An 11,554-nucleotide genomic window follows, 5' to 3' on the forward strand; every position below is an offset into this window, starting at 1 on the left:
TCAATAAGATTTTAGACAAGTTGTATTGCAAGAAATTATTTAAGATAACTTGGGACATTTATTATATCTCAGACATTTGTAAGTAATTAAAAATAATTTAATACTCTATAGATAATTGCTCATTATTTATATATATTTAGGTAAAATTAAATTTTAATGTGTGTTTGTGTAAAAATAAACATTTTTATCAACCTATTTTTTTCTTCTACATTTTAAAACTATTTCCCTGTTATTTGTTTCTAAGCATGGACCTATTAGGTTCTCATATCACCTCTGAGTTAAAATAAACTCAAGTTGGCCAATATTCTACATAGTTTACATCTATAAATCTAAACAATTGTGGCAAATAAAAACATTGACAATATTTGATTGAATATAAAGATACAAAATAATCATTCTGAATGGTTCAGGGAAAATGTGTATTTACAATACTGCCTGAGATCTTATGAAATGAATGCCTAAGAATGCTTTTGGATCTCATGCTTTCAGTTTTGTCAATTCTGTAGAAATTGTTTTCCTGAAACTCAGATATGAATAACTGTAAGTTATGGTGCCTTAATAAATAAAATTGAATTCTGATATTATACTAGATGTTGGAATAATCCAAGAAACAAAATTTGGTGCTAACCCCTATAATCATGACCATCTTAAAATTTACATTCAATTGGGGCCGGAGAGATAGCATGGAGGTAAAGCTTTTGCCTTTCATGAAGAAGGTCAGTGGTTTGAATACCGGCATCCCATATGGTCCCCTGAGCCTGCTGGGAGCAATTTCTGAGCATAGAGCCAGAAGAAAACCCTGAGTGCTGCCAGGTGTGACTCAAAAACAAAAACAAAAACAAATTACATTCAATTATAAAAAACAAAATGTTCTTTTGCTATGGAGTTTCTCAATTATAGAATGATGTAATCAAAGTCTTCACTTGCCTTTTTATAATTAATTTGGTAAAAAGGAGGAAGAATGAATACAAGATATGACATGGTGTGAGTTCAGTGAAGCAAGGAAGAGATGAGAACCTGGGTTTAGTTCTACAACCACATGACCAATGAAGATCCTAAAGTATCCACATAATAGCTCCTAGAAACAACTAGCCAATACAACAAAGTGGCCAGCTACAAAGTCAATGCACAAAAATTGTTTGCATTCCTTTTAGACAAAGTAGAAAGTAGAAAGAGACCAAAGAGCATGTCTCATTTAAAGTAGTGTCTAAACATTAAGTACCTATTAATCATTTTATAAACACTTCTTTTAAAACTAATAATTGAACTACTTAATTAATAAATTCCACTTCTGGACATCTACCTCAAGAATTTAAATATTCATATTCAGAAAATTCATTTGAACCCAACTGTTCCTGACAGTACCATCTACAATAAACAAAAACTAGAAAATAATGTGTCCAAGAACAAGTGGCTGAATAGTGGAACTACGATAGGTGAATATATTTACTTTACCTGTGTATATACATATATATATATGGTTATACATATACATTTAATGGAATACTATTTGTCTCTAAGAAAAGATCATTCAATTTTCATTACATGGACAGAACTGGAGGGCATCATACTGAGTGAAGTCAGCTAGGAGAAGGATAGATTCAGAATGACCTTGCTCATACATGGAATATAAAGAAACACAGTAATAGAATAATATATGCCCAAAGGCAATATAACCTGAGAGTTAGTCTACAGAACCGAGTTTATCATGGTGTGGTGTGACGATGGAGGGTGAGGGAATTACTCTTAAATAATGGCAGAGAAAAACAAACACTAGTGGAGAGTGTGATATTAGAACACTGAATGCATGAAAGCCCATCATAAATAGTATGAAAAATGATGGTGACTAAAATACTTTAAATAAAGTGAAGACAATGCAATTTTAAAATAAACAAAGATGGCCTTCTCACTTATAATCTCAAGTAGTAGTTAGATCTCTAGGATACCTTTCATTAGGGCACAAACTTGAATATGTGTTCACCTTCACCTTATCCCAAAGATCTCACTCTCCTATACGGTTACATTAGAAATTAGGTTTAAACATAATTGGGGGGATGATATGAACATTTTCATTTTATAGAAATATGCCAATTACATTTATTTGCTTTATTTTTTTTGGTTTTTCGGGTCACACTCGTTTGATGCTCAGGGGTTACTCCTGGCTAAGCGCTCAGAAATTGCCCCTGGCTTGGGGAGATCATATGGGATGCCAGGGGATCGAACCGTGGTCCTTCCTTGGCTAGCGCTTGCAAGGCAGACACCTTACCTCTAGTGCCACCACGCCGGTCCCTATTTGCTTTATTTTAATATATATTTTTAAATAACTTTAAACTAGCAATAACTCTTTAATAATAACATATGAAACATATGTTTAATAACATATAAACATATATGTACAACATAGGTCCATATGTTATATATACGCATATATAACATTACATAACACCCCGAATTCTTTACATTACTAGTCAAGCACAATTGAGTTTATAATTATTTCAATCATCCTAATATTTTTCCTGTATGTACCTCCTGTCCCTCACCCTTCTTACACTGTTGCTTCACTAATACATGCTTTACCATCTGTCTCTCACATACACACATATATAAGAGGGAACTTATAGGGAGATTGCTTTTTAGATATGTCTACTTTGCTAAACAATAGTCCCGAGTTATTCAATGAAGCACAACCTATTGTTGCTATAAAGGTATTCTGCATATGTATTAAAGTCCCTAATCAGTTGAGTTTAAGTAAACTGAGACAGTTTACAGTTTCTGTAAAACTGGCACAATGGTACAATGGGTAGGCCTACTCAGGTTCAATGCCCAGCATCCCATACATTCCCTCAAGCCTTTCAGAAGTGAATTCTGAGTTCAGAACCAGAAGTAATCTCTGAGACCACCATGTGTGGCCCAAAAACAAAATAAGAAAAATTAATGTATCAGGTAATCTAAATTAAGCAGCCAGACCTCATTAAAAGCAGAACTGAAGCAGAAAGAGAAATGGAAGGAATTGCTCTGAATAAAGAGGTCCAGCCTATGCCCAGGGATTAGGTCCAACCTACCTATGAACATCATTTACTTCCCCACAGCCTAACCTGCAGATTTTGAGCTTAAAAACAACATAAAACAAACAAACAAACAAACAAACAAACAAACAAAAGAAAAACCCTCAAAATTGTGACTGCTTGCACTGGAAGGATAATTCAGGGGTAAGGTACTACTGGCCTATACATGACTGACCCTTGTTTGGTCCCCAGCATTGCATATAGTTTCCTGAGCACAATCAGAAATAAGCCTTGAGCATCACTGGGTGTGGCCAATGAACAAACACTACCAAAAAAATAAAAATGTAATAACACCCTGGGGCCAGAGCAGTGGCACAAGCGGTAGGGCATTTGCCTTGCACACGCTAACCTAGGATGGACAGCGGTTCGATCTGCCAGGGTCCAATTTGGTCCCCAAGCCAGTAACCCCTAAGCATCTAAGCATCACCAGGTAGGGCCCAAAATCCATTGAAAAAGGAGTAACCCACCTGCCTGGTTTTCCCCACCTGCTTCAGTGATCAACCTTACAAGGGAAGTGAAGGACTCATACCAGGGAAACTTCAAAACACTTCAGAAAGAAATTGAAGAGGATCTAAGGAAATGGAAGAACATCCCATGCTCATGGGTAGGTACAATCAATATAGTCAAAATGACCATCCTACCCAAACTCCTATATAGATTTAATGCAATCCCCATCCAAATTCAGACATCATTCTTTAAAGACTTATAACAATCTATCATAAAATTCATCTGGTACCACAAAAGACCCAGGATAGCCAAACACATACTAAAAAACAAGAAGCTGGGTGGCATCTCACTACCTAATCTGAAGCTATACTATAAAGCCATAGTGATCCAAACGGCATGGTACAAAGACAGAGCCTCAGACCAGTGGGTTAGAACAGAATTTCCAGACATTAGCCCCCAGATATATAGTCAACTAATATTTGACAAAAGAGCCAAGAACTTGAAATGGGACAAAGAAAGTCTTCAACAAATGGAGTTGGTACAACTGGAAAACCACCTGTAAAAAATTGAAAATTGACCCATACCTCACCCCATATACAAAAGTCAACTCAAAATGGATCCAAGACCTTGAAATCAGACCCGAAACTATAAAGTTTATTGAGAAAAAAATACACAGAACACTTGAAGACCTATATATCAAAAAAGTCTTTGATGATAGATTGTCAAAGGCAAGAACTTTAGCATCAAACATAAACAAATGGGACTACACCAAACTAAAAAGCTTCTGCATGGCAAAAGAAACCATACTCAACACAAGAAGACAGGTAACTGAATGGGAAAATATCTTTGCACTCAACATGTCCGATAAAGGGCTGATATACAGAATATACAAAGCACTCAGAAAGATGAGCTCCACAAAACCAAATAAAGCCATAGAAAAATGGGGAGATGAAATGAAAAGACACTTTACCGAAGAATATCAAAAGATGGCCAACAAACACATGAAAACATGTTCACCTTCACTCATCATTAAGGAAATACAAATCAAGACAACAATGAAGTACCACCTTAACCAGTGAGGATGGCTCACATTAAAAATAATGGAAACAATCTCCAGTGAGGATGGCTCACATCAAAAATAATGGAAACAATCTCTGTTGGCGGGTTTGTGGTATGAAAGGCACTCTCATCCACTGCTGGTGGGAATGCCCCCTAGTCCAATCCCTATGGAGAACAGTCTGGAGAGTGCTCAAGGAACTCAGAATTGAGCTGCCATTTAACCCAGCAATTGCTCTCCTGGGTATCTACCCCAAGCTGAAAGGACATTCATCCCAAAATATGTGTGCACCCCACTATTTATCGCAGCACTCAGTATAATAGCCAAGTCTTGGAACCAACCTCGATGCCCAACAACAGATGAGTGGATCATTAAGATGTGGTATCTATACACAATGGAATACTACATGGCAGTAAGAAATGATTCAATCACAGACTTTGCAGCAACATGGAAGGACCTAGAACATATTATGTTAAACGAAGTAAGTCAGAAGATGAAAGATAAACACAGAATGATAGCACTATTCTGAAGCAGATTAAAATGACATCGAGGAAACAGAACTTCTAAAATCACAAAGAAAGTCTTCATCATAAGTTCCACTCCTTGACCTGTGCACAGACTGAGACCTCTAGATTTAGAGGTCTGTTTTTATCATCCAGATCGGAGCAGAAGTCTTCCATACGGCACAAAAACACCAAGGGGAGAGTAAATGAACGTGAAAGGAGTCTATAGATAATCCCATGACAATATATTCCAAGGGTAGAGAAACCCTGTATCTCTTAGTCCAAGGGGATTCCCATTTCGGATGACCCCAATATTTACTATGCCTATGCAGGGGGTGGGGGAGAGATAAAAAACACTAAATAATCCTTCTTTTTTATTTTTATTATATTTTTATCTAGTTTTTGTCGATTTCTTTGTTTTGGGGTAGATATTGAAATAGTTGTCCATTTTTTTAATTATATATTTACTTTTTCTTTCTTCTTTTCTCTTCTTCCTCTCTGCGCCTTGTCATATTTCCTATCTCAAGACGATGGCAACTATGTGGTGCATATTTTTATTGCTGCAGTGCTCACTGGATATCTTATTTGATTCCTCTTTTTGAACTGTTGTAGTGTTTCACCTTCTTCTTTTCCCCTTTGTCCCTCAAACCAAAGATGAGAGCCTCTAGAATGACTGCTCATAGTTGGCTTAGTCGATTTTTACCCCATTATATTACCTTTCTCTTCCTCAAACAAAACCACATAACTTGAACTTTCTAGTCCCGCCTCCCATTTGGAGGGGGCAGTAATGGAGGCACCAAGACCAAACAGTTATAAGCCCACTAAGTAATAAACTAGACACAGAAGGGACCACGCATTCTAGCAGCCCCTGGGGGGAAGAGTGGAGGATATGGGAGGCATGATGGGAGCGGTTGTGGGAGGACAATTCGGTGGTGGGATTTCCCCTGATTTAATGTAAATATGTACCTGGAATATTACTGTGAATGATAGGTAAGCCACTATAATTAAAATAAAAATTATATTTTAAAAAAGGAGTAACCCCTGAGCATCAAATGGGTGTGGCCCGAAAAAAGTAATAACACCCAAAAGTTTATTTTTAAAAAAATTGTGTCAGCCAATTAAAAAGAAATATCATTTTTTTAATTCCAGTTATACATAGCCTACATATAAACTAATATTTGGCTACCTGGATAATAACACTAAATAAGATACTGAGATTATTTTAAAATATTACATGGATGCAAAAAATATAAAGGATAAAATAGACAAACAAATGAAGAATATTAGAGGAAATTAAAAGAGTAGGCCAATATTAATCATCAACCTTTTTTTTTTTTTTTTTTTTTTTTTGGTTTTTGGGCCACACCCGGTGACGCTCAGGGGTTACTCCTGGCTATGCGCTCAGAAGTCGCTCCTGGCTTGGGGGACCATATGGGACGCCGGGGGATCGAACCGAGGTCTGTCCTGGGCTAGCGCAGGCAAGGCAGGCACCTTACCTCCAGTGCCACCGCCCGGCCCCAATCATCAACCTTTTAGGGAAAATTAAAATTAAATTATTGAGTACACTGACAGTAGTAACAGTGGATGAATATTCTTGTATATATATGTAATAGATATGTGTATGAATCGTATTAGTATAAGCAAATGGTGAATAGTTGAGACATGGCATTGAGAGATAATTGTTTGTGCATATATATTTATATATATACATATTTGTTTGACAGAGTTCCAAATAATTATATCAAAGTGTGTATTTTTTTAGGTTCCAAATATTTAGTTCATTCTGTTGAGCTGTCACAGTGATTGCAGTAATTGATGTTTACCATTTTAATATTAAATATTTTTCACTAATGGTATTAGATATACATGACTTTGATTTGTGATTTTCCCCCAACACTATATGTTTAGAATGCATGACCTGATTATGTATGAAATGGGAATTGAAAATTCCCTTAATATCCATGAGCGTGTATTTATGCAGTCTTTAAAATTTAGAAATATGTAGCTTGCCTTAGCAATGTATTTGAACGTTCAAGTATAAATGATTACATATATATGGTAATTGTTCCATATACAAAGGAATTGTAAGGAGAAAAGTGAAGAGCATTGAGTAAAGAAGTTCACAGTTACAACCTTTCTGAACATCTGACTATCTACAGAATATGAACATTTAAAAAAAATATATATATATATATATATTCTAAAGTTTCTAGTTAAAAATGTAATGACTCAGAATTGAAATACAATGTCACTGAAACTAAAGAATGTGATTTTGGTTTAAAAACTGATTTATTTTATCGGGAAAAATTCAGGAATACATTTTTTACTCAATGCTTACTTCAAACTCTTCCCACTATTTATGTAAATTACTTTAATCAAATGAAACTATACATAGTTCAAATTAATCAAGAGTAATTTTTCACCAAGTTATAAACCCTCAGTTTAAGTTGTCACAGACTGGAAAGATTGACATTTGAACATGAAGAGTACAAAACAAATGGTCTTTTATCATATTCTTTTAGTAGCCAGAGAAAAAAACATCCTGTCACAAAAATGTTAAATTTAGTTCAAATTTAATCTAGTAAACATATATGAATTGTTTACATTTACTGGGTACTGAGTTGTTTTATGCGAATAAAATATAGTTGTTGCCCTCTAGACAATTCTGCCTGTGTAATAAAAACAATAACTGGGCCCGGAGAGATAGCACAGCAGTGTTTGCCTTGCAAGCAGCCGATCCAGGACCAAAAGGTGGTTGGTTCGAATCCCGGTGTCCCATATGGTCCCCCGTGCCTGCCAGGAGCTATTTCTGAGCAGACAGCCAGGAGTAACCCCTGAACACTGCTGGGTGTGGCCCAAAAACCAAAAATAATAATAATCATAATCATAATAATAATAAAATAAAATAAAAACAATAACTACAAAACCAAGTGTAAAGTATAACACAGGCCTATATAGAACAACATAGAACCAGACAAGAGGATCTTGGGGCTAGAGATATAGTATAGCAGATACTGTGCTTTCCTTGCACATGGCTGAACAACCATAAAGTTGCTGGAGTCCATTCTATAGAACCTGAGACAAGTTGAGTGTAATAAAAAAAAAAAACTGGAAAGAAAAAAGTCTCAAATTTCTGGAAAGGATAGTAATGTTGGGGGTGACTTCTGAAAATGGTTATCCCTGATTTAAGTATTAAAAGATAAACAGGAGACAACCAAGCAAAGAGAAGCACAGTAACGCATTTTCTTTGTATGCTCCAGACTCAGGAACAAGGTTGGATCCCTGCCATCCCACATGATCCCCTGAGCCTGCCAAGAGTAACCCCTAAGTACCACTGGGAGAGGCTCAAAAACCCAAAAAAGATAAAGGTTAAGACTTTAAAAACAGACATTTCTCTCTTATAATTTTGGTTTAGATAACCCTAGGAAGCTGTAGAGATAAATAACTTGCTCACCAACATCAAAAGCCTCAATCCACAGATGGTTAGACATGTATATAAAATTATGAAGCCACAAACACACTCTTTAACAATCTCAAAAATATTCACAAAGTTGTATTCAATCAAAATATTTTGATTCTCATTACAAAAAACACTTTCTGAGGAATATACTCATATACTCTTTTTTTTTTTTTTTTTTGGTTTTTTGGGCCACACCCGTTAATTCTCAGGGGTTACTCCTGGCTAAGCGCTCAGAAATCGCCCCTGGCTTGGGGGGACCATATGGGATGCCAGAGGATCAAACCGCGGTCCTTTCTTGGCTAGCGCTTGCAAGGCAGACACCTTAACTCTAGCGCCACCTTGCCAGCCCCTCATATACTCTTAAGTCATTTTGGCAATACATGTCCCCTCGGCATTAATTCCCTGTTTTTTCCATATAAACAAACAAATGAAAATAGTGATGTTGCATGTTGCAAGAGACACTTTTCTTCAAGTGACTATTAACTACTCAATTGTGATGTCCACAATTCTGGGAATGGCCAGTAGAAGAAAAATACTATTTACTGTCAAATTCTGGTATCAACACTTTTACTGATGGACATAATAATATGTCAATCTTTTTGTTTTTGTTTTTGTTTTTGTTTTTGGGACACACCCAGCGATGCTCAGGGGTTACTCCTGGCTGTCTGCTCAGAAATAGCTCCTGGCAGGCATGGGGGACCATATGGGACACCGGGATTTGAACCAACCACCTTTGGTCCTGGATCGGCTGCTTGCAAGGCAAACACCTCTGTGCTATCTCTCCGGGCCCTAATATGTCAATCTTTACTGGAGAACATATCTATGGCTAATAACTTAAAATTTGAGATAATTCTGCTCTTTTCTACTTTCCAAGTATCATATAGTTTGGTAGTACTCTAATCGTCATGAGATTATCATAAGAAAAATATGTAATAGAGGCAAGTATTATAGTTTAGTAGCAAATTAAGTGGAAAACTTTAGAAATCACAAAGACCTAGATTAAAATCTATCCATTGCAATTTATTAGCTCTGTGACCAAAGGTGATGTGCTTAATTTCCCTAACTCTTGGAGATAATGAAATAGACACATTTCATAATTTTTATAGAAAGCTTCAACAGGGGGCCGGAGAGATAGCATGGAGGTAAGGCATTTGCCTTTCATGCAGAAAGTTTTTGGTTCGAATCCTGGTGTCCCATATGGTCCCCCGTGCCTGCCAGGAGCAATTTCTGAGCCTGGAGCCAGGAGTAACCCCTGAGCACTGCCGGGTGTGACCCAAAGACCACACACACAAAAAATAAAAAAGCTTCAACAGGATCAAACTCCAGTGGCCCCTAGGAAGACTAAACAATAATGCATCCAATTAATTGCATTCTTTAATTCACTCTCTCCATTCTCTATAGCAATCTCTCAATCATCAACTCCCTGAGATGAAAATGCCCAAATAAACTACCTTCAGCCAAACTATTGTCACAGTCTCTGTTCCTAAGGGAATCCAGTTAAACCAGTATCATAAAGTTGTTGAAATCTAGATCTTAACTATAGAATCTATTCAAGTTTCAGTTTTTCTTTAAATCAAACAGGTTCCCAGGGAAACTAGGACCTTCTTCAACTGGTTAGATGGGATAGTGTCTTTCCAGATTAGCACTTCTCATTCCACCAAGGACATTTTATTTTCTTCAGATTGTTCCCCCAAGTTTAGGAAGAACAGATTTCAGGGTTATCACTCTCTAGTCTCCATGTCCTACACCAAGAATCTACAGCCTTTCTTATTATGAACACAAGTGGAAGTGCAAGTCAATAAATACCACACAGCTCTGTTTGTAATAACAGAATTAAGAGACACACTTTGCTCTTTGTTTAAATTTTACAGAGACCTGATGATTTTGTAACGCTTTTTATTATTAAATTTTTCTGGGGTATCACACCCAGAGGCGCTCAGGGGTTATTCCTGTCTCTGAGCTCAGAAATCACTCCTAGCAGGCATGGGGAAACCATCTGAGATGCAGGGATTCAAACCACCATTTGTCCTGGATCAGCTGAGTGCAAGGCAAATGCTCTACCGCTGTGCTATCCTCTCAAGCCCTGAGTAACTCATTTCTTTTACTGGCTTTCCCTACATTCTAGTTTTGTAGCTTCTAACCCTTCATTTATTTTCCTTCAGTTCGTGGGCCCATCAGTCCCTTTTCTTCATTAAGGAAGATTTGGGCTAAGAAAATGTCTGTCATCAGGTTACAGTGACCGGAAAGTACACCTTGGGGGCAGGTCATGGCCTCAGGCTACCTCAGAGTACTGCTTTTGCAGTCAGTTGAAGGGGACCCAGTCAGGTAACCAGGTCCATAAAGTTCTCTCATCACTATCACTTTTTTTTTTTTTTTGGTGGAGGGCCACACCCAGAGACTCTCAAGGTTTACTCGTGGCTTTGCACTGAGAAATATCTCCTGGCGGGCTCGGGGGACCATATGGGATGCCAGGGAACTGAACCTGGGTCTATCCCTGGTTGGTCGCGTGCAAGGCAAATGCCCTGATGCTGTACTATCGTTGTGGCTCCCACTATCACTTTAAAATCTGGTAAAATGCCATCACGTTATATCAAGCTCAAAACTAATGCCATGTTCAAACTTCTACATTCTATAAATTGTGCAGCTATATTAATATTGAATATGTCCAATCTTCCGTAGATATACAATCTACTGACCAAAGAATATCATCATAAGTTGCATTAGTTTCAAAGACTCCTCAGTCTCAATAGACTATAGTTTCTCAGACTTTCCTTTTCTTATTAGCAACCCATATTCCTACCCAAGGTTGGAACCATGTTGAAGAAAGGAAATAAGAATACATAACTAAAATATAGGAACCATGAAATTATGTAAATAATATTCCGCTTGTTATTTGTTTGATAGTTTTTCTTTGGGGGCCACACCCAGTGGTATTCAGGAGCTACTCCGAGCTCTGTGCTCATGGGTTGCTCCTGACAATTCTTGGGAAACTAGTGGTATTGGGAATGGAACCTAGACCTCC

Source organism: Suncus etruscus, chromosome 18 (genome assembly GCF_024139225.1).
Source record: "Suncus etruscus isolate mSunEtr1 chromosome 18, mSunEtr1.pri.cur, whole genome shotgun sequence".
NCBI classification, from domain to species: Eukaryota; Metazoa; Chordata; class Mammalia; order Eulipotyphla; family Soricidae; genus Suncus; species Suncus etruscus.